The sequence below is a fragment of the Notolabrus celidotus genome, chromosome 1 (assembly GCF_009762535.1).
Source record: "Notolabrus celidotus isolate fNotCel1 chromosome 1, fNotCel1.pri, whole genome shotgun sequence".
NCBI classification, from domain to species: Eukaryota; Metazoa; Chordata; class Actinopteri; order Labriformes; family Labridae; genus Notolabrus; species Notolabrus celidotus.
Window position 1 is genome coordinate 34,679,009 of NC_048272.1, and position 25,080 is coordinate 34,704,088.

Here is a 25,080-nt window from a genome sequence, read left to right on the forward strand (position 1 = left end):
GAGGCGAATCTGGCAAGGCAGCCATTGTGCAGCCGAGTGTAGCTCCTATTAGCCACAGGCCTCAGTTAGCAATGCAGCTAGCTGTACTTCTGGCTGACTCAGCCCAGTGTCAAGCTCTGGGTACAGGGATGTGTTTGAATCCGGGAGCCGCCCCCCACAGAGTCTCTGCTCAGGTTGGAGAGGGAATAATCAAATGAACATCCCTTTTACCTCTTTCATCACCACCGCGCCTCCATCATTACAGGAGTCAGAGCCCAGGTCAGGCTTGATAGAAATCTTTAGGCTACCACAATCCTTAGATTGCTCCGTTTCAACCAATGACACTTTCCCTTCAACTAATCCAGGGCCTGCGCTCTCTCACTCTCTCTCTTTCTCTGGTTATTGATGGACTTTATTCTGAGCACTGCTCCAGGTCTGGAGGACATGCAGTAGTTTCCTTTTGCAGTTGTTTTAGTGGTTTGTTAGCTTTGGATTTTGCACTGTTTATTAATAATAATAATAATACATTTTATTTATATAGCGCAATGCACAATGTAGTTGCGTTTGCTATTGCAGCACCTTTTATTCGTCTGCAGTGCATTTCCATCCATGCACTTTACCCATGTGACTACATTATGTTGAAACACTAATGATCGTTTGGGCTACTGCAGGTCGGCTGCGCTTGCCAGCCCCTGTAGCCATTTCCTATATAATAGACTGAGTTATACAACTTTTATTATGTGGCCAGAAACTATCATAATAGTGCGACATAAAGTAGCACCTATGTGGTTTGAATTGTGAATAAAAGCAGTTTTCTGTTGCAGCATGTTGCCTCCACGTAAATACTGCATGGTGTGTTTGTTTGTACAGTATATGTGTGTGTGTATGTGACTGTGTGTGTTTGTGGTGTTTTTGTCTAATGAGAGCTGGCACATTGGGTGAATGCAGACGCTCCAGCCCCATTAGCCCAACATCTCGCTCAGGGTCAAAAAGAACTCACTCTCTATTTGTAGCTGGGGGCAGATGGTTGTGCCATCATGGAGTCTGGGCTGGTGATGGTGTATAATCGTGTGTGTATGTACAGTTTGTTGCTGTGTGTTTCCTGGCCAGCTGGGTGTATATTGGTGGGACTCGGCGGGGGTTGTTAGACAGCCAAGAGGAGCATTGCTCATCTGCATCACTTCTCCTCTGCATGTATTTCAGGATGCCTGGAGACACATGGTCTACAAAGCGGAAACTTTCTCTCATCCAGAACAGCACATGAAGCTTTATCTCCTGCCTGTGAGGGAGAGTAATGACAGAGTCAGCTCTCTTTTGAATAATGCTCGACGTTCTGAGTATTTTTATACGATTATTTAAACAGTTAAGTTTTGCAAAGTTTATTTAGTGCTGTTCCAACCAGGAGCGTGGAGGTCAGAGATTTTAAACCCAAACACTGTGTCCCACCCTACAGCTCTTCTAGTACAAATAACCAATGTTAGCATTTAACAATCAGCAACATTTTAACTTAACCCATGTGCGGCCACAGAAGGTGTAGTTTGAAACATCCAGTTTAAAAAGATATGCAAAACATACAAAAATAAATCCTGTTCTTTTCATTTCCGAAGATGCTCTGGCTTCCTCATTGAGTCTATGAACTTTGACAACGTCATATTTTGATGCTTTAACTTATTTTAACGTTTTACATATAATACTTTATATAACATATTTTACTGTTGTTGGTGTGCATTAGTCTCTACCTCAAAATTATTATTTTTTATATATCTTCTATATTTCATTATTCTATTTTTGGTTGATTTATTCTTGTTTTCAGTCGCTTTAAAGCACTTTGAATTGCATTTCATTAGTATGAAATGTGTTTTATAGATAAAGCTTGATTGATTGATTGATTGATTGATTGATTGATTGATTGATTGATTGATCAATTGATCGATTGATATTATGGGGACGATTGGTTTTGTTTTTGCATCAATCTGCAAAAAAGAGAGGGCAACATTTACCAAAGTTCACAACAACCACCTGAGACCCGAGCTTTTGTCTGGTGTACATTTTTTATTTCTCCTTGCTATTTGGAATAAGTATAGTAACTGAACGTGGTCTTTGTACAGGAAGTGGATTTGGAAAAAAAGATGTCCACATATGTGGACAAGGGCCCAATTAGTGTACACATACTTGAGGTCAAAATTATTAGCCCCCTGTGAATTTTTACTTTTAAAACACACCTGAGCAGTCAGTTTGTTTCCTAACAACACCTGAGCATTCAAACAGCATTGAGATTTACTTAAGGGACTCCAAACAGGGCACCAGAACACATTATTGAGAGAGACTACTCTTACTAACCATGCCAAAGACAATGGAAATCAGTCTAATTGAGGCTCATAATAAGGGGGAAGGCTATACTGTCATTTCCAGGCGTTTTACAGTGTCTAGAATAGCTGTACGTTGCATCATTGCGAAGTACAAGGAGACAAACTCTGTTGGAAACAAACCTAGGCATGGTAGAAAACGCAAGATTTCAAGAAGAGGAAAGTAGTCGAAGATGTCAGCAAGAAGCCCCGGACATCTTCCAAGGTGATTGTTGCTGACCTGACCTCCATTGGAGTTGATGTTTGAAGGAGCACAGTTGTGAGGGATCTTCATCATAGTGGGCTTCAGGACCATCGTCCCAGAAGAACCCCTTTACTCAAAGAGCGGCACATCAGAGCCAAATTGAGGTTTGCCCGTGAACATTTGAAAGGTAAAGATGAGTTTTGGAAGTCCATCCTTTGGTCTGATGGAACTTTTTGGGCATATGGATGTTGTTCATGTTTGGCCAAGAAAGGGAGAGTCCTTCAACCCTTAGAACGTGGTCCTCAGAAGTAAACATGGTGGAGGGAGCATCTTACTGTGGGGCTGTTTTGCGGCCTCAGGCACAGGAAATCTTGTTCTGGTGCATGGCATCATGAAAAAAGAAAGTTATAAGTTATTTAGACATTTTGAGGGATAATGTGAAGAACTCTGCTCTTAGCCTAGGCTTTGGTCGGTGCTGGGTCTTCCAGCAAGACAATGATCCAAAGCTTACGTCAAAATTGGTCAAACAGTTCTTAAAGGACACCAAAACCAAGGTCCTGGAGTGGCCCGTACAGAGCCCAGATCTAAATCCTGTTAAGAATCTGTGGCGGGTGCTCAAAGTGAATGTCCATGCTCAGAAACCATGTATTTTGGACCAGCTGGAACAATTTGCATTGGAAAAATGGGCCAAAATCCCTCCAGAGACATGTGCCAACCTTGTAAAGAACTATTTGAAGAGGTTGTTGTCAGGTATGGCTCAGAACGGGCGCACTATTGATTACTTAGGGCCAGGGGGCTAATAATTTTGGACATGCCATTTTTACCTTTTCTTGTTTCAATTCATTGCATCAACAAAATATCCAAGTCAAACATAGTGAACATTTGTCTTTGTTATTTTGGAAACACATAAACTATAAACACTTGTTTTTAATGGTCATTTTCATGGAGAAATCAAGGGTTTTATCTGATTTCACAAGTGGGGGCTAATAATTTTGACCTCAACTGTACAAAATTTAAGCCTTCAACAATAAGTAGTGCTCTCATAAATCAATGTCTTCATATGAGTACAATGGGTTGATCTTACTGTATGACAGAAAAAGACACTATTGGTCAAAAAAAGCATGACATTTTTTATTTAAAAATGTAAACATTATTGTATTCACGTACAACACTTGGTCAATTGAGGGTCACGTATCTTTTGTCTTTCTTGGACCACCACTGGCAGGTGTCTTCTGGCTGCTCAGCATGAACAGTGGAGAACAACAAAACTTGCTTATTGTCATACCACTTGACCACGCATAGTTTCCCATCTGCCCTGCTTACTGTGGCTTACCTCTTCCTTGCTGAATCAGGGTTTTGTCATCCGTTAGCTTTTTCATTGCTTCTGGGACCCAGGTCTTCAACCCTGTACCAGTAAGGTAGACCTCAGTCTTCAGGATGTGACCTAGAGCTTGTGTGGTGGTGAAAAAGCGATCACAATACACTGTTATGCTAGCAGTCAGGGTTTCAGACAGATGCTTGATGACCAATGTTCCAAGGCCTAATCCTTCTGAGTGCTGCACCTGTAAACCTAGTGTCTTTGAACCTTGGTAGACTTCAAAGTCTAGCACTATGCCATCCACTGATGCCAGCACAAAATTCTTAATTCCCACTGGATTCAGCTTTAGTGGCACATACTGTCAGAATGGACATGTCCCTCTAAATGGGATAATCTTTCGTCTACTGAGAGGCATTCTGGTCGAGCCTGAAGGGCAGCCTTTGAGTATGCGATTCATAAAAGGCCTCACCTTCCAGAATTTATCAGTTTTCCTCTTGTCTTCAGGAACATCATCAGCGATGACCACTTTCAGATGGCTCCGCAGTTTGAAGAACCGATCACATTGTGACACGACATTGTCTCACTAATGGCAGGGATTCGTAGGGCATTGGACCAAAACATCCTTGTTTTGGGTAAGGTACACAAGACATCAAGATTGCTGCTCCAAAAAAAGGGATAGATCTCATCAACTGAAGTGTTGAGAGATCTCCCACTGTTAGCCTGCGACATGGCATTGGTACAGTCAGTAAGGAGCTTCATTAACTCTGAGTCAATGTACTGCTCTACATAATCCAGTGGCTGCCAATCCATTCGCTCATCTTGCAATTCATCATCTTCACCCTGAAACTGGACTAAGTTTGGGGTAAATGGAGCTCTCCACATCCAGCATTTCTAGGTTCTGCCCTGGGCTCTGCACGTCCTTTCTCATCCTCATCCAGGTCTAATAATAGAAACATAATAAATGTTATTTGTAATGCACTCAACCGTTTTGAAACCAGTTAAAGGGCTACAGAGTAAAAACACGAGACTTGGATTCTGGCTCACCATCATTCACAGCATGCTGCTGTTTACGCCCATGTTTATGCGCTTGTGGAGGTTGTGGCTAGGGTTGCCACCTTTCAAGCAGAAAAATAAAGGACATCCCCGGCAGCGGAGGTGCCACTCTGCAGGGGCCCGACCACCAATGGCTTAACAGTGGGGTGGGGCACCAGTTGTGGTAAATCATAATAAATAAATAATAATAATATGTTATTAAAACAATAAAACATTGTTTTAGTAACGTATTAGTTAAAGTTTGAAGTACTTTATTACACACGGTTTTTCAGAAAACATCAGCAAACAAAAACTGTGCAAAAGCAGATACAACAATTAAATACACATCACACAACTGGGGTAAATGCTTACAAGCTAGTTAACTCCCTAGAGACTTTGATTTTTCCAAATCAATCATATATTATTAGTTATTAATAAGTTTAATGTATCTGCCTCCGGAGATGCTTCAGGTACGAAGTACTGTGAGACTGGTATTTGTATTTGTTGGTCCTGATATTGTGGGAATGTTGCTCTCCCGCAGCATGCTGTCGCACATCCAACAGACCACCATGCGCCACAGAAAACATTCGACAGATTTTGCAGTTTCCTCTAAAATAGTTTTCTGTCAAGCCAGTCATTTGAATTTTCCCCCTCACGTCTGTATTTTTCTGTTTGCGTTTCAGTGGGGCACGGGGCGGAGTACTAGATGTAGCCGCAGGTGCAGACATGCTAGCTTATGTTGAATTCGGGCAGAATGGTGCTGCATTCAAGGCAAATTGGAAATACAGGACAAACCGCGTCCCCAAGTGATTCAAAACGGGATGCAATTTATAAATATGAAATAAGGGATCATTTCGTATTTTACAGGACGGGTGGCAACCCTAGTTGTGGCTGACTCTCATTCTCATAGTCACCATCAGGTGGTGAATAATCTTCATCTAACTCATCTCCTGATAATTGAAGTGGTGAATAATCACTTTCAGAATGATCAGATTGCTGTTCTACAGTCATGAGGTCGAAATGTGGAATAACTTCATTCACAATAGGATCATCCTCTTCGCCATTGGATAAGTCTTCGACCTCAGAGTTGTCTACAGTTGCTCAGAGCAATCATTCTGCTCTGGACAATGACATTTTCCCTGTAATGGTAAAATGATAAAATTAAGCCCAAATTCAAATCAAAATCTATTGCAGAGACAGATGGCTGACATACAATGTAGTTATCTAGCTTGCTAGCTATTAAATAAGGTTGAAGAAGAACTATTTACACTTGTTAACTTTTCTAAATCTGTCCAAGTTCATATAACCACATAAATAAGCAAATGTGCCACTTGAAATTTACAACTATGAATTTAATTAAATAATCACAAGTTTAGCTAACCACATGGCACAATCAGTACCATTATATAAACCCAATGTTCTCAAACAAGTACATAACATTTATTGATGTTTTTTTACCTTTCTCTATTTTTCTTTCGGGAGCTGCTGTAGAAGTCTTTTTCAGATATTCCCGCCATTTTATTTTCACTGAAATGGGTGTAATGTTGTGATGTCACCACAAGATGGTGTGGGCTGGGTCAGTAAATGTGGATAATGGGTCAAAGTTTGAAAAAATGAAGTATCATGGGTCTGAGAGGCAGAAATGTAATGTGCTCATATGAGTATGCAGGGTCTCTCTCTCTTCATCTCCCTCTATCCCTCTTTCCAACCAATCGGGTTCTGCTCGAGGTTTCTGCCTGTTAAAAGGACATTTTTCCTTGTCACTGTAACTTGCTAAATACTGCAAAGTGCTCTGCTCATTGTGGATTAAAGTGGGACAAGATCAAGTCCTGTCAGTAAGATGGGACTGGATCTTGATGTTGGGTCTTTATTAATAAGATATCATAGAGTACAGTCTAGACCTGCTGTTTGTAAAAGCGTCTTGAGATAATGTTGGTTGTGAATTGGCACATTACAAATACAGATTGATTGATAGATTGATTGATTGATTGATTGATTGATTGATTGATTGATTGATTGATTGATTGACACAGTACCAACTGTAGCACTGATTTCTAAACTAATTAAAAATCAAATTGAAAAGTCAGACCCGTGGGTTAAGCGTCATCCCTACTATAGGTACCTCAACTGTGAAATTCCTCAGGTGCAATCATCCTCACATCCCTCAGGAAATATGAACCTTGAAGAAGCCCTGATCCTCCTTTTCAGCCTCTGTGTGGGATTTATTCTGTAATCTCTCTGCTTCAGATACCTGGTATGTGTGTTGCTATAATGCTTTAACTTCTTTTTGCTCACATAGCTAATTAAATCTTACAGACCAGAATCCTGCTGTCCACTGCGTCCATGCTGTGTGCTCCCAGCAATGTTGGCTTAGAGTTGGTCAGCGTACAAAGACACCCAAGCTGTGTTTGGAGGAATGTTACAGACAGAGGCATGAAGAGAACAATGTCTCTAACTTATTTCAAATATCTGTGAACAATAAAGTGTCTTTTTACCCCCTTCCTGTGCAGACTGGAGGATACAGCTGCTGTTTTACCTCGCTCTCTCCTTTGGTACTGTTTTGTGTTGATGTTTTTTGCTACTAAAATTACCTTTAAATGATTCTGTTTCAATCATAGACTGTATAAACAAAATGTACCTAGTATCCATGACGTCACCCTTCTCTTCCTGAAGCCCTGTTTAGAAGCCGATCGTCAGCAGGTGCCATATTGGAAATGCTGAACACAACCTAACTTCGTCTGAGCTAGTGTGAGGTAAAGAGACGGGCCTTTAGCCTTTTTGCTAACAGCTACAGGGTGCCCACCTGTCAGTCCAGTCAGCCATGTCCTTATTTAGACAAAACTCGTAAGTTAAAGCTAGGGTTGGTAGCCTGGGAAAACTAGCATGAATTTGAATGTAGCATTTCCTCAGGACTCCGTCTAACCCCTCCCCCCTACCCTCGGAGCAAAATAGCATTTGCACAACATTTAACGTGTTTGCCTTTATGAATATGCAGAATACATGCAGATTATCAGAACGCACAAAATACTGGGAGGAGATGCAAATGTAATCATTTAGCACACGCAATGTGATTTATCAAACCTGAAGCAGATAGCGGGCGGTGTTTTTGCGTCAATATTTAGCACGCAAAAGGCAGGTGCAAACTGGCACAGCATTACACACAAATGGCTGCGGCCACTGTAAAGCTCATCATAACACCACTTTACAACAACAGCGGGGCTTACAAGCATTGTTACATTTTATACACACGGTTATGTCATTTTGAAGTCAATCCAACAGACATGAAGTCTAACAAACCAAGAGAACAAAAATAAATAAAAGATAAAACAACACAAATTCAAAGCAGTTCAGCACCACGGATAGCGACCACATCATTCTGACACCCACATTAACTTTGTAAACTAATGAAAGCACAGTAAGCCTCTGAGTCAATAACTATAACGTTAAGTAAAATTGGCACAGCGGCCTACATGTCCACATACGAACAAAAAAATCAATATGTACTCTACTCACCACTATTTGAAGGACGAGCCTTATGCTCCGCGGACTTGTCCACGATGCGCTGTATATGTACATTTTCTTTGCTCTGTCATTCTCAATGGACAACATGGCAAGTCCACTCAGTCTCTCCTGTCCTACTGTGCTCATCAAGGGGTTTTGAATTAGTTTTAACTTGGAGAATGAGCGCTCAGAAGATGCAACAGTGACGGGAAGAGTCAAAAATAATAGCTGGGCGGTGCAAACCTTACTGAATGCAGAAGTTACTGCTGGGTGGTTGACAATGAGCATTTTTGCCAGATCCGCAACAGACTTTAGCTTTGGTATCTGGTCTCTGAAAGAGGTTTTAAAGAAAGCAGTCGGCCAGGAAAGCTGGAGGTGATGTCCCGACTGTAGTGCTCACTAAGCCGCCAGGCAGCTTGGTGTAACTCATCTCGTGCTTGCAGCAGTGTGTTGGGGTGAATTGCCTCAAACATGTTCACAGTTCCATTTAAGCTGGTGAATCTTTGGGACAGTTGCTTGATGATATCAAGACAGGCATTAAAAACATTCACCCGAAAGTTGCTCTCGGCGTCAGTGGCCCTGGTTGTTTGAAACTGCGAATGACTTCCCAATTTAGTAGCTAGAGCAAGAGTGGCAGACTTAGCCTCATCAAATTGCTCTCTAAACGTCATCAAAACACTGATTGCGTTTTGGAGTAGAGTAGATGCATTTATGCTTTCAGCTTACTGCTTCTATTGTCTCTGCTGGAGTTCACCTATGTGTTTATTTGCCTCCTCCACCAAGACCTCCAACTCCATGGCTTCAAACTTCATTTTTCGTTAAAAGCCACTCTGCTCTCTCAAACTCTCCATGGTGACAGCCGGTAGCACACGCAAAATCCTCAATAAAATAGGGCGATCCGCACCACTTTTGGGCTTGTTATCATTTGCGCATGCAGTCATAGTACATCACCGCCCAGAAACACGTCCAGAAATAGCACGTGCAATGTTTTAGTTTGCACACGCAATATAGTGCTCGTTATTTGAGATCTTAGTAGATCAAGACCACTATGTATTGATTGCCACCGGGACAGAAAGATCATTTTAACCAGTATAACAAAAAGTGTATCTAAATCTGACTACCAGCCCCAGCTTTAAATATCTTCAAAAATAACAAGTTATAAAAAAGTTATAAAAATCCCCCCGTGCTGTGGGGCGACTGTAACTGTTTTTTGAACCAGGCTGTAATTATGTTTATTTCTGCTGTAAAGATCTTCTATTTTGAATGGGTGTGTATGTGGTTTACAGTGTTTCTGCAGCCAGCCTCAAGTGGACGCTCAGTGAACTACACTTTTAGCTCTTCTGCATGCTTCATATTATAAGACCGAAGGTTGCAGCTTGGTTTCAATACATACCCTGTTTAAACATAATGTTTCTCCTTGGAGTGCCTCCAGTATAAACTTAATTTCAGTTTATGGGTTGACTGTCACCACATGTAGGAGGTGGCTGTAGCAATTTTCGGGACGTGTGGTCCATATTTTTGCTTGGTTATTCTGTTTTGTGGAAAGTCAGGCCATTATAACGTCACATTCCAGACCTTTGATAATGTTTTAGTTCTGTTTGCTTTATTATTGCTTATTTTATCTTCCAGGGTTTTTAAGCACTTGTTTTTTCTTTATTTGTTTTAATTTTGTTAACACAAGAGTACTCCAACACATTACTTTTGTTTGTAGTAACATAGGAATGAAACACGTTTCTATTTGATTGCAGTAATCATGACATGATAACATGATAAGTTATTATTACAAGTAATGTTTCCGAACTCTGGTAATGACATCTGTTATTTTTTTTAATCTGAGAATTAACATTTTACTAATCTAAAGCATCATAATAGCTTAAAATACCATAAAGGTAGAACCTTATTTTTCTTTTTTCTTTTTTTAGTTCAGCAATATCTTTCAATGCAAATATTCCAAGTCTAAGACAATAGCTGTATTTCGTCCATAATCCTAACACTGTGCTTGAAAAACTTAAAACAAAAGCACATTTACAAGAAATATCACAAGACAGCGCAAAGAAAACTCACAAACATTCCTTCAAACAAAATGGACACCCAGGAGGATGTAATTAAACAAGATGAGCCCTGGGAACAGGCTTCAGTGGAGGAAAGAGATATACATGAAAGCACCATTTGACTGTTGGGTGTATACTCTTTAACAACGTATGCGCTTGTTTTTTTGTTCTTCATTTGTTCTTGTAAAACAGGGACTTTGTAATCCACAATGTCTATAGCTTGTACTGTAGCGTGCCCAGGACGATTTGAAACCTCGTGTTTTGAGTAATTATGGAAGAAATTAAGTTTGAACATGATGTGTTTAGAAGTTTATTCTCGAGAGAAGTCCTAAGGTGATGTTGTCAATAATTCGTCCTGTAACTGGACCTGTTTAAGCTTGCTCCCAGCGATGTTCAACATAGGTCATATTTCGCCTTCAGGTATAGTTGTACCTAATTTGTAGCAATGATTCCAATTTGCCCCCTGTAATCAAATTATGGAGAGTGGATAACAACTTTGCAGCAGCCCACAACTGCTCCGTCATTACAGCCTGGCCATGATGTGGTGTTGTTTTCAGCCTCGGGCTGTGCAAAGAAAAGGAAGTTCAGAGTCTGCAGATGTTTCTACAACTGCCCCAGGTAAGGATGAAGCACTGAGGAGCTTTCATTTCTTCTCTGTCTACATTTTTAATCACATCAAACTAAGACTGAGTCACGTTGAGGGAGTTGAAGAGCCAGAGGAAAGAGGCAGCTATGGATAGTTTTTATTACAGGAGTTGTGACGGTTTAGGTTGGTGTTTCTTGGTTAACAGTGCTTTTGAGAGCCTAACAGTGAAGCTAGCCAAAACTGGACAATCACATGTGTCTGGGGTTTCCAAAATGCTTGTTATTTATAAAAAACAATACATCGACCTTACAAAGCTTGGTTTTACAGCCACTTTTTCATCATACACAAGCAAACAGTAGTCACACAAACCTTGACGTTATTGTGGAGAGGTAAAAAGGAGCGTGGATACAGCAGGCATACATTCACAACGAGGCCACCGCTGGAATTTATCAAGTAGTTCATTCTGATGATTCTATCTGACTTAGGTGGGCAGTAGATTAGAGTGATTAAAGAGGATTCACTGTCCCTACTTTGATGAATTGTACCTCAAAGCTGGTGAAAGTGCCCAGTGTTAGAAGGGTACAATTGTGCTTATTTTTAAAAGAGGTTCTAGGTGTATTAAAAAAGCTGCATTCAAGAGGAGTCATTTCAATAAGCAGGGAAACCTCATCAGAGCTAACCGATGTTTCGCTGATCGGCATAAAATCTAAAGCATGAGAGGTAAAGAAATCATTCAGAATAAAATACTTATTAGATAGAGATCTTGCATTCAGCAGTGCTATTTTAACAGGGATAGTATTATTGTCAGCGGGCGGCACCCTTGGCATAGAGCGAAGGTTACCGGGGTTCACGCCCCTATAACACAGACCAGTAAAGGGAGAAGAATTTGGGATGAAGGGAGATCTGGATGAAATTCTTACAGGGATGTTGCAAATGTATGATGCTAGTCCGAGTCCGATAGACCTGAAAGGTGTCTGTATGGAAATGAGGAGAGAAGGATTGGGACCGGGCAAACGTCATTCCTTTGAGGACCGGTCATTTCTGGTCAAACACGCTGTGTTGTTAGCAGGTGTAGTTGGTCTTCCTGGAGCTGAGGATAAAAGGGGTTTGAAAGATAAATTGTTTGATAAAACTCAAGCTCCATGGTGGTTAAGATGGAGCCCATCGGGACCAAACAGATCTCCTCGTTCCCAAAAAAACGTTGAAATTCTCAATAAAATCAACGCAGAGGGTGGAGCAGGCCGAGGAGAGCCAGGAGTTCAAGCTTAGCAGCCGGCTGAAACGTTCAATTCCACGGCCAAACATGGGAATCGGACCTGAAAAATAAACTCTCTTGTTCAGCGATTTCAGGATGTTAAGAAGATGGGTAAAATCATTCTTTAGCAGTTTGGATTGTTTCTTAGGGATGTCGTTAGTGCCTACATGGACAATAACGCTTTCCACTTCGGGATGGGAGTTTATTATTTCTGGGACCCTGCATGCTATGTCTAGCACCTTAGCGCCTGGAAAACAAAAGGTACCTGACTTTCCAATTTTCACATTCTGGTTGATGGAATCACCGATTATAAGCCTCTTCAGCAGATCGGGGCGAGGAGGAGAGGTGGCGTCTGCATGCGAGTGGCTGCAGGCAGCAGCTGCGGTTCGAGAGGACGCTGCCGAACGTGGCCGCCGACTCCGCGATGAGGGGCCGCCGATTGAGTTCCACCCTCCACGGTTGATCTGTGCCGGACCCCTGTGATGATGCTCAGGCGAGGACCTGGCTCCCAGCAGGGCAGAGGCACTAATAACTCCGGCTAGCCATGTTTATTTTGATTTAGCATTTCATGATGTTTAGTTACTAGACGGCTACAGTGCCTATATATTTATTAGCGTGTATCATTGTTGACAGTCTTCATTTTCGTGTTGGAACAACAACACAGTGATTTTTTTGTGCTTGTTAGAGCTCTCATGATGACTGCTGATTACGATCCTGAGCCAAGCACCTCAGGTCGGAGAGGACGAGACCGGGGTCGAGTGCAAGGCAGAGCCAGACGAGCGAGAGGGAGAGCAACGACCGTGGACGAGCTCCAGATCCTGGGGACAGCAACAGAAAGTTCCGCCATGCTGCACAGACAGGTTGTTGTCTGGCAGCATGGAGCACTTGGTGCAGGTCATAGAGGAGTAATACCTTGTTGCTGTATCTGGAAAATCCGTGACCCTTACCCAGATCCACATGGGCAGTTTAAAGGTTTCAGTTGGGAGTGAATGAAACTGACATGATTACATACAGCACTTTTATGGTGACCCTTTAGCTCCTTTATATATATTATATATTTATCTTCATGTAAAAAAATACTTGAGTGTGCTGTGTATACATTTGTTAAATAAATCTTTAAATGTACACTGGCATTCTCTCTTCAAATTGCTAAATAATTTTATTTATTACAGAAATAAAAAATAATGGCCGTTGTAGGTAAACATAGCAATAATAATAATAATAATACATTTTTTTTAAAAGCGCTTTAAAAGATTCTCCAAGCGCTTTACAGGAAAATAAGATAAAATTATACAATAGAAAAGCAAAGGAAAACAGTGCAAAAAAAAAGCAAAGAAGAGCAAGGCAGCAAAATAAAACAAAACAAGAAAAAAAACAATCAATTATAGTTTAAAAGCCTTTGTAAATAGGTGTGTTTTGAGTCCTGATTTGAATTTGGTGAGTGAGGGAGAGAATCTGAGGTGTTGGGGGAGAGAGTTCCAGAGGGTGGGGGCAGCGACAGAGAAGGCCCTGCCCCCCCAGGGCCAAACATGTTGGCGTGGATCATCCGGCCTCCTGGTTCTCTTCTTTGACATCCCCCTCAGTTGCTGTCAGCCTTCTGTGCAGGATTGTGCTCTGGAGGTCTGTGATGTACTTTTAGTCCTTATCCTCCTTCATTGTGTACAGGCTCTACCTTTTTGACTTCTTGTTAAATATTTTGGAATACCTGACATAGAAGAAAGAATCAGAGGTTTAGTCAAAGGTTCTCATTATCTTACAGCACTGTGCATTTGATTTCAATCATAATAACCCTTCCTTCAGCCCCATATGTAAACAGTTATTTCTTCTAGCCATGCAAGGAGTTGATGCCACTATCACTAGTGTGTGCTTAGTACCTACTGCAGTGTGTATTGTGCACACTTGAGCTACCAGCTAACAGACTGTACACAGGTCTGATAAAGAGCAACAGAAGAGTTACCAGCTAAAAGACTGTACACAGGTTTGATAAAGAGCAACAGAAGAGTTACCAGCTAAAAGACTGTATACAGGTCTCTATAAACATAGCTACAAGCCATTAGCCGGTCACTAGCATTAGCCGAAGTTGTCGCTAGCTGTCTCCTAAATTAACTAAACCATGAACACAAAGGCAAATTAAATCACATGGTTACCTGTCCAGTAGAAAATCAGTAACCATGGCGTCGCTGTAGAGACCCTTCAAATCATTCAGCTGTCTCTGAAATGCAGCCCGAATATTGACTCATGTTTGTATCTTCATCCAGCGTTCTTAACTCTCCGCCTTTTCCATCACAGTCTTCCTCTTCTTGCTCTGTGTAGCGGCTGAACTTGAGGGCAGAAGTTGGAATAAAAACTTTGGTTTCTCTCTCTCTGACATGTTTATCAGGTGTTCTGCGTTAGTGAACAGCCTGCTGCTAGATGAAATCTCAGTCAGGTCACACGCACCCCGGTAAACAGTAGGTGTGTCTTTCGGCAGGTCATCCGGCCGGTCAGCCAATCATTGCCCTCAGTGGCGAATGGCTGATTGGACGAACTTATTGCAGTCTAGCTGCTGACAGACAACTGAGATTTCTCATCTCAGTGTTAGATCACTTTGTGTATTACTCCCTATCGATGTATACATTGCTTTTTGCTAGTGATTGATAAAAATGTATCAAAATAACATGTCCTACTCCAGCTTTAAACCCGACAGAAGGGAATCTTTTTTCTGTAATTCATTGGAGAGCCGATGAATGTCTTCTTTAAGGTTGGTTATGTTTTTGTTTGCCTTCTGAAGAGATTCACAGTCCTTACAGGGCATAGTGGACATTTGTTTTCTTTAGCCAAGAGCTAAATCTAACAGGCCCACTGACAGCGTGGGAAATGCAAAAGCAGAAGGGTAAAAACTGATGATCCGGTCAGCCGAATATTATCAACTTTGACGATGTAAAAGAAGTGTGATACTTTATCCCGGATCTAAAAGTGCAGCATTCAAAATGATCTAAAAGCAAGTTTAAATAGTCTAAAAAGCCAATGTTGGACAGAGCTTCTGACTGACGGGTAAGAACGCCGACGCATGCACACCATGAACCTGGTTCGCGTTGGTCGAAAAGAGGTATCATAACTGTCTGAGTTAAGTTCCTCTTATGTCCTCCCCTCATCTGATCCTGCATCCTTCTTCACCCTCACCACCAGCAGTGTCCAAGCTTCACTTGGGGAATATCCCATCCTGACATCATGCACATGAATATGTCACCCATCCTAATTTCCCTTCTTTGTCATGCATTAAATATAGTTAATGTTTACTCTATCAAGAAGGAAACATTATTGTCAGAGTGAACTAAGTTTGAACTATGATTCACTCAGCTCAAAGTGTAACATTTTCTTTCTGCAGCTGCAAAGGCAGCGAATTCTGTTCTGGGAGATAAAGCTGTCTTCTTTAATTAAACCTCCACAATATGGATATGCACGTTTGAAGATTTCATTCCCCCTCAAACTTTGAGTAGTTATAGGATGAACTGCCGGATTTTATTTTTGGGGAAAGACAGTCCTTATGGTTCCCATTTGAGTTACATATAGATAGAAGTAAAGAGTTTAATGCTGAAACCACTAGTGCTCCTGGGTACTGGGCCTTTATAAGCTAGAGAGGAACAGATCCTCACACAGAATAAGACAAATTGAAACATTACAGTCTCCGCAGAGATACCTTTATCACTGTTAGTCACTTTTGAGTTGTATTTTAAGAGCAGCGATGTGTAAACCTAATGCACCGCCATAGCTGTGTGCTCTGACTACCATTGGCCTTTTTACAGGCAGCTCCGGTTAGCGAGCAGAAGGTGAGCCCCTGCAGGCTGTTAGAGCTGTGTTGTCAGTGTCAGAGCGGCCCTGTAGAGAAGCTGGGTCCCTGCTGAGAAATCAACAGCTGACCATCTCACACTCCCTCCTCACAGCAAAGAGTGCAGGGATGGAGTCATTTCAGGCTGGCTAGAGGCTGCTGTTGATGTTGGATGCAGGCCTAAGCAGGTCATTATGGCTTTTCATTCATTTGACAATCATTCAGAGTTTTTACTCAAAGTCTCATGGTGGTAAGGGAGTTACTAAAGTCAGCATGATTCATCCTCTTAGCATGAATGTTTGTATGAGATGCAGAACGTTAAAAACCAGCAGTGATCAGTGTTGATACATGCACAGAGTTACTAAAAGTTAACACTTTATTTACTCTAACAGAAGTACAGATAGTTGAGAGGGAGTTTGGGAGGCTGACGAATTCAAAGCATAACTTGTAGGTTGGAGATCCCAGTGAATTAATTTGTAGTAATTGTTTCATTCATTAAAGTGCATGACATTACAGTAACTTCTGGAGTCATTATTGCAAGTTTTGTTTTACGTCCGAGTTAAAAACAGACAATCGGATGTCAGATAGAATAAGGGAGGGTTAAGCTAATATTCCAAGTGAATAAATATAAATCTGAATGCCAGTTTTGTGAGAAAAATAAAGAAAATGTTACTTCATCTTTGTATGACAGACTTCAAGCTTTTAACTCCGACCCTGTAAGAAGTCAAAGAGAGCAGGAACAGGTCAGGATTAGGAGAAATAACGGACACAGGAGACATGAAGCGAAGAGCAAAAGAAAGACAAAATAGCCCACATGATGGAAACTCCATTCTGCAGTTTAGTCCTTATTTACATTACCGATAGATCTGTAGAGGAATCATAATGCTAGTAAATTTCTTCAGTCTGTATTTATCTTCCATGACAAGCACATACAGTTGTGCTCATAAGTTTACATACCCTGACAGAATTTCTGATTTTTTGGGGCATTTTTTTTAGAGAATATGAATGATAAGAGAAAAACTTTTTTTTCACTCATGGTTAGTTGGGTGAAGCAACATTTTTATCAAGCAACTGTGCTTACTCTTTTTATATCATAGAGACAACAGAAATTACCCAAGAAACCATAAATTATGCCAGGGTATGTAAACTTATGAGCACAACTGTATAGGCCGTCTTAAATGTATCTGAATATGTTACGGAAAATGGAACTAAAGATTGCTCGTTACCAGACCGGTCATCCATGCGATAGACTGCAGGTTATTATGATTATTATTGTATTCAAATACATGCACTTCATTTACACATATAGTCATATTTCATATCATTGAAATGTGACAAGTTAATTTAAAAACAAAGTCTTGAAAAGGGAAATCATCTTAAAAGTTGTCCTGGGGCATCAGTGGCCTCATGGTGTGCCCCAAATACAGAGGCTATTCCTCGGCACAGAGGTCACTGGTTCGACTCCTGGCCACGACCATTCGCTGCATGTCTTCCCCGCTCTCTTCTCCCCACATTTCCTGTCTCTCTTCAGCTGTCCTATCAATAAAGGTGAAAATACCCCCCACCAAACCCTCCAAAAATATATATATACTTTAAATATATACGTGTATATAAAAAGTCATCAGAAAATAGGGTTGTCTGATATTCATGCCAATATTTGTGCAAGATAACTGGTAGAAATGACAGCATGAGATACAATATGGAAGATGATCAATGACCAAAGCAGTAACAACAAGGGAGAAGAAAACATGTTTGAAAATGTAAGTATTATAGAAATAGAAAATATAATATGGACGCCATTTTTGAAAGACTGAACAGACAAAAGATAATTGTCTTGATATTTTCTTATATATTACGATCCCAAACCGTCCACTCTCATCTGGTTCATCCTGACCTCCAAGCTGGGTCATATCAATGAAAAAGCTGAGCTTTGGTTTTAGCTTCAGCTTAACTTAATTAAATACTCTCCACAAAAAAAAAAAAAAAAGAGAACTGTGGAGTGGACAAGATCAGTTGTGATTCTGTGTCCAGCAAAACAGTAAGACTGTGCAAGTTACGGACTTCAGAGCATTGAGGGGGGCTGATTATTTATAATGATCCTTCCCAATTAAAAACAGACCCAACAATATTTATGTATATATGTATGTTAAGTTATTTAAATAGAGAGAGAGAGCAGATTTAAATTAATTGACTGCACAAAATAATCATCATCTGAATTCAATGAGTTGATGAAATTTCCTTCAATTAAGAAAAAACTCTGAATGCTGTTGAAATACTTATAAAATGTATATATATACAAGTATTTTCTGTGTGTTTTTGTTGGTTGTTACTGTTTTGTTTTTAACCCTGTAAAGCACTTTGATGTGCTCATTGTATGAATGGTGCTTTCTAAATAAACCTGCCTTGGATTCTTGTATCATGCATCCACAGTGTGACTCTACAGATGTTTTTCTTCATTGCTGACATGGACGGGAGGAATGTTTACTGCAAACAACAACAAAGAAACGCTAGACGAGTTACATTGAGTAAGCTGATTAATAATGTGAGGCTATTTTGAGAACATTATCTATCTTAAGGATTTGACCTCCCTGTGAAATCACTGACCTTTGATATCCACAATTAGCAGAGCTCCCATGATAACACTATCAGTCTGTGCAAAAGGCCTGTGATCTAAAGCCTGCATAGCATTATGCAGATGTCCTTTTCACGTCCAAGATAAAAAGAGAACATAATTGGCTTTGAAGCAAGATGGTTCGATTTCCATCAATCTGCTTGTGACCTGAGGGGATTGAACATTATGTGTGAATACTAATACTAAAGAAAATCTATAAATTCCAACTAATATAGACTTGTGATGGACAGACTCTTTGTCTCTCACCGTTTGTCTTTGTCTTTGTTCTCTCACTTTTTGGCTACACAGTCAGTCAGCCCTGCGTGTCAGTCGTTTGCTTTTTTAAAGCTGACGCTTGAATTGACAAATAAGCAATTACATGTTTCTCTGCTGAAAACCTGAGCCTCTCTTTTGTAGCTGCAGAAACAAATACTTTTTATTCCTGCACGCCCTTAAACACAACTGATCTTGTTGTCTTTTATAAAAGCACTCTGTATCTTAGTATCCCTCGGCAAAACCCTCCATAACAAAGCTCTCCCGCACACATAAACACACTTACAAAGAGAAAATATCAATCTCTCTGAGGGGTTACAACACAAGATTACAAGCCACAGAGATGTGAGCCTGCACTGGGCCTCTTATTGCTGTGTGCCCCATAAAACACACATCTGTCCCTAATGACGGCTTCACCGCCCTAATCAAGTGCTCATAAATGCAGCCTGAAATATCACTTCAGAGCTGTCAAAGCACATTCAGTTCACGCACCGTGTGTGCTGACTCAATATAATGCTAAACGCTTTGCCTTGTTTACCTTTATAGAGAGTCAGCTGATTGTGTGCGAGAGCATGGGCGCTGTGATATTTGGTTCCCGCAGTCTTGTCTGCAAGGTTATGATGTTACTGAGCATATAAATGAATACTGTGGAGTCACGGTTACATCAAGGTGGTTTCACCTGCACCGGAATCCTTATTCATACACCATGGAAATGAAAGCAAATCAGGAGTTATGAGAGACCTTTTCTGAGCTGCGTGTAGCCAGGGTGCTTTTATTTGAGCCAATAAGAAACTAGGGCAGGCTGAGACAATAACAGCACCTATAGGACCTCGAAGTCACTAGATTGCAAGTAATACCCTTCGTCATAACCCTTATATTATAAGGGTTATCTGGAAATAGTTGTGGTATGCACTTTATCTGAGTGATGGGCGACAGAGTCTCACATTTAGAAACATTTCACCAGGAGGACTCCGGCAGGTCGGTCTGCTCTCCAAACTACTTCTCAAAAAATGGATGTTGTGGCTCTTCAACCGTGAAAAAACATGTGGAAAAAACTGTAAACGTACGATTTTCTGTTTCTGCAGGGATATGACTTTCCCCCATATTTTCCTCGGCTTGTATTTTGCACTCTCATTGGGTTTGGGTCATCACTGCAGCCATGGTTGGTCAAAACAAATTTCACACTACAGGATTATAAATCACAGACAGGCCTGGATATTCAGAGATGAAAGTAGTACAAACTGTCTTAACATAAACAAAAATACAGATACAATCCTAAAAATAAAATAACTGGTGGAAGAAGACGTGCTGAAAAAACTTAATTACTGAATTTGAACAGAAAAAGTACAGTGAGTATAAATCTGCTATTTAATGATCAATGCACCTGCAGCAGGACTGCTCACTGTTTAAAGGACTGAGAGGTGACACTGATGGTTTGATTCATACCATACGCAATACCATACATTACGCAAATTCTGCACTGTAACATCGGACTTCCACTAGATCCGTGTCCGGTCTGTCTCCGATTCGCTGTGGTCCGGAAGCAGGTTCGCCAGACAGCTGGAGTCATGTGACCAAGTTTTCTCCACGATAATTATTGAATCAATGATTCTCCTCCTCCTCCTCTCCTCATCCATGTTGTCTTTATGGTCCTCTGAAAACCTCTGACCGGTTGACTCCAGGCCTGGCTCCACTCATCATGACTTTAGTTTGTTGTTGTAGTTAAGTGAAATACGATCTTGTGATAACAGAGTGTTTTATTTGAAAATTAACCGGATGTTTTCATTTTGTTTTGGTGCCTGACTTCTTGTCCCACTCCATCTGCTCTGTTGAGATTGATGCGTTGTGCTCCGGCATCCTGCAAAAATAGAAGTCTTGTGTATCTGATCCAGAGGGCTCCGACCAGCCGGATCAGAGACGCAGCCAGAACGCAACGGAGTGGATCCAGTGGAAGTTAACACATTGAATAGAATAGAAACCTCTCAGATCTAGTGCTGTGACAGATCGGAGACGAACCGGGCACGGATCCATTGGAATGTGGCCGTCAGCATAATAAGAGGTGTTGCAGCAGTGAAACATTCACATGCTGGCATGAACAATAAATTCTGTACAGTGCTCTTTTACCTAGCCATGCCATGGCTGTAGAATATCTTAAACAAGACTTTGTATGTCTTTTTCTAATCCTGCTCCAGTATCAGCCATAAGTAGGATACAATTCAACATGATGTCACAATAAAATTAACTCAAGAAAGAAACTCGTCCTGCTTGAAAACTTACTACCTCTCACTGCCAAACTTTACCAGCGGAGCTCTGAATAGAGACACTTCAGGGTGAGGGACTCAGCTTTTTCACACACAATCCGACCTGGACACAGGCACTACAATTTAGTATAAAGAAATAACAATACTTGCCTCTGATAATCTAATTTTCTCATGTAAGTCATGAAGAGGTATCAGCAGTGGTGGACAAAGTCCACGTCTTCATTTCTTAAGTCAAAGTAAGATCCTCCTGGTCAAACATTACTCCAGTACAAGTGAAAGTTGTTCAGTCAGATTCTGACTTGAGTTAAAGTCCTGGAGTACTTTCTTTTAAAAATACTGAAGTATTCAAAGTACTTTTTAAAATATCTCTAAACGTATTTTCACAAAGCATGAGTGCAGTCAAGAATGTATGGGTGTACATTCTGCTCCGTTCTGTTTATCTAGAAAACATGATTTCATATCTAAAAAGTATACAATGAAATATAAACTAAGATACTACAAGCACAGACAAGTTTGCAATGTTCATCTGGAATCAAAGCAGTGTGTTAGCTCCAGACCTCCACATGCTTTCTCAGGTTAGATGCTGATGTTTTGTAGGCTGTGATGAAGTTTGTGTGGTAAACAGATCAGAGATTTACAACAATACAAACAATCATTCTTTATTTCAAAACCTCAAACGTGGGTTTAAAATATGGCCGTGGTGCTCAGGTAGAGAATCATCATCCTTCTCAGTCGTAGCCATCATCACCACGACTAAATGAACGGACTGATCTGAATAATGTTTGATCTACGCTCAACCGAGATACGGCTACACCACTGAGGCAAACCAAACACAAGTACACCAACAGTTTATGGTCTTTAGGATCTGATTTCAGAAAAGAAAATCAGCTGACTTCAAAGCAAAAGTAGTGAGTAACTAGAGCATTGATAGAAATGTAGTGGAGTCAAAAGTATATTTGTCTTTCAAATGGAGTAAAAGTAATAACTTCCCCAAAAAATATTACTCAAGTAAAGTACAGATACTCAAAAAATGTTCTCATGTTCAGTATATTGTAATTTGTGTCTTCACAGCTTAGTGGATGTTGAACCTACAGGAAAAGTTAAGCAAAAACATTAGAGTAAGGTGTTTCTGGTTTCTCATTGGGAGTATTAAACTTCAGGAGTGTGTGTGCGTATGTATGTGTGTGTGTGTGTGTGTGTGTGTGTGTGTGTGTGTGTGTGTGTGTGTGTGTGTGTGTGTGTGTGTGTGTGTGTGTGTGTGTGTGTGCCCCTTTTTGTGAGTTTAATTTGAATTCATCAGTTCTCACCCACAACCCCAGTGAAAACCATTTTAGTGATAAAGATGTTATTTGAGACTCATTACATATTCATAAACAGTTCCTTTATGATATCATATTAAAATTATATTTAGTCAAACATCACATTTGTAAGATTAATTAAAGTAAGGTAAACTACAGAGGCATATTCTCTACAAGGACCTGAGCCGAACAAATGAATATATTATTCAGCTGTAAGATTTTCATTAGACTGCGTGTGCGAGGGGAGAAGCAGTGAAGTGTAAAATCATCCGCCTGCACCTTCCCATTTAAAGACTCTGAATGCAGTCTGCTCATGGCTGTATTCTGCTGTATATGACAACCGAGCCTTTTCAATGCTGTATTCCTGAGACACAATGTGATCTGTACCATTGATGAAAGTGCTCATTTCACTCCATTCACAGGAAAATCTCATTATAGCCTTTAATTACATATTTTTTCTGCTCTCCCTCAAACTCTGACTTTTTTTAACCAAATTGATTTTTTTTCTTCCGCACAGACATCGCAGCGCACATAAGAACAGAAACCTTTTCTGTTGTGTGAAGAATGGAAAAGTTTTAAAATCCAGGGAAATCCATTAAAGAGTAAGTTAGTTTAGAGTGTAGCTCATTAAGTCTCTATGATTTCATTCACTATTGTTATGCAGGATTAAAGGGAGAAAAGTAAACTTAAGATAGGACTGTACGGTGCTGAACTTTAACACTGACCTTTAAGTGCTGGCTTATAGGTCCATGTTGAATAAGGGGGGGATCTATCTAATGCCCAAGACAGTTGAGAATGGAGGTGTGATTCAAGATTTATTTATTTAAATGCAGCAATCGAATCCAGCCTCCCGGATGTCATTCCCATCACTCTCTCCCAGTTTCCTACACTATCCACTGTCCTCTCCTCTGTTAATAAAAAAATGTAAAAGCCCCAGAAATATAACAAAAAAACCCAAAATAAACTATTTATGTTAAAACTAAAATATCAGCCGGTTGAGGTAGTCGGCTGTGTACCAATCAGTCCTGTTCTGCTCGGGGATTCTGCCTCTCAAAGGAATTATTTTCCTGTCACTGTTTTCAAGTGTTTGCTCATTGGTGGATACTTTCCAGGCTCTCTAAATAATATAACAAGAGTATCGTCTGCTTTATAGGCGATGTGTTGTATGATCATTTGTATTACCTGGCTGATTTAAATACTTGATTCTGATTGGTTAAACCCCCCATTTCAAAGGTTATTGATTCTCAACAGCAAAAGCAATGCCAGCAACAACATGATCACATGTAATGTCAAATCGCTGCACTGGAGGGAGTCCAGCACATTTCACCTCTGCTTGTTGACACTGTGGCAAAAACATTAGATTTCATCCTTGGCCCCAAACATCTCTAGAAGGGAAAAGGGGAGCAACATCATCCAATCAAAAAGAAGCAGAGCTGATGAGAGCATCTCAAAGTTTCTGATCTTTTCAAAGTAAATTAAATCATGAGCAGTAGTGATAATAGCAACAAGGTTTACATTTTTAACTTTGCCTCATTAGCAGTTAAAGGTCTGTCACTGCAAAGCTCTGAGGAGTAGGAGATCTGAAAGCTTCAATCAATCAATCTTTATTTAGAGCCAAATCACTACAAACTTTATCTGAAGACTCTTTCCAAACAGAGCAGGTCTAGACCGTACTCTTTCAGGGTTCCCACTCTTTTCCAGAGATCATTTCCAGGACATTTCCAGGACATTTTCAGTGATGATCAAGCTGGTATGACAGTCTAAAATTAGTTCCTAATTTAGTTCCTAAATATTCTAATATGTTCCTCTCCGTGGAAGTCTACATTGAAAGACGTGCAGTCTATGGCTATCCATGAAATCATCACTTACATGCTTAAAAATGATGGTAAATTAATTATAGAACAATGCAACCACAGATGTACAGCACTTTATTAGTGCAACCAAGTAACAATGATGGCCAACTCTCATCTCAGCTTTCTCTTTTCTCAAAAAAATATAAAATTAGCTAAGTAAAAAACAAAAGAGCCAGCAAAGGACTCTAGAAGCTGCCTAACTGAAATAAATAAACATTAATAATCAGAGGAGCAGTGCATAAATTGACCTAAATAGAACTGAATGACAAAAATGGCCACAAATGTTGAATGGGGATGTGTTTTTTTTTTAACCTTGTCAGGTCGCACGCAGTCATGTTTGAATAATTTTCCAGGACAATCTGTGATTTTCCAGGACATTTGACTTTGACCAGGTGTTTTCCAGTACTGGAAAACTGGTAAACTGTTTTCCAGGTTTTCCAGGACGCGTGGGAACCCTGTCTATGTTCTATTATTAACAAAGACCCAACATCAAGATAGGATAAGATCCAGTCCCATCTTACAGACAGGACGCAGTCTGATCTCATCTTAATCCACCATGAGCATTGCACCTTGCAGTATTTAACAAGTTACAGCAGTGAGGAAAAACTTCCTTGGAGTTGGAGAGAGGGATGGAGAGAGATGAAGAGAGAGAGATGATAGTGGTGAGACGGATAGTAGTAGTAGTAGTAGTAGCAGCTGGAGTC

At 40.5% G+C, this 25,080-nt stretch overlaps 1 long non-coding RNA gene across 1 annotated transcript; it reads right to left on the minus strand.

Annotated features, from left to right (window-relative positions):
- Nucleotides 1-3,689: 3,689 nt before the first annotated feature.
- Nucleotides 3,690-5,146, minus strand: LOC117819551. Its single transcript, XR_004632567.1, has 3 exons — nucleotides 4,317-5,146; nucleotides 3,863-3,979; nucleotides 3,690-3,765 (listed from the first exon to the last, which is right to left on the minus strand). It is a non-coding gene; the product is annotated as an uncharacterized LOC117819551 (long non-coding RNA).
- Nucleotides 5,147-25,080: the final 19,934 nt, after the last annotated feature.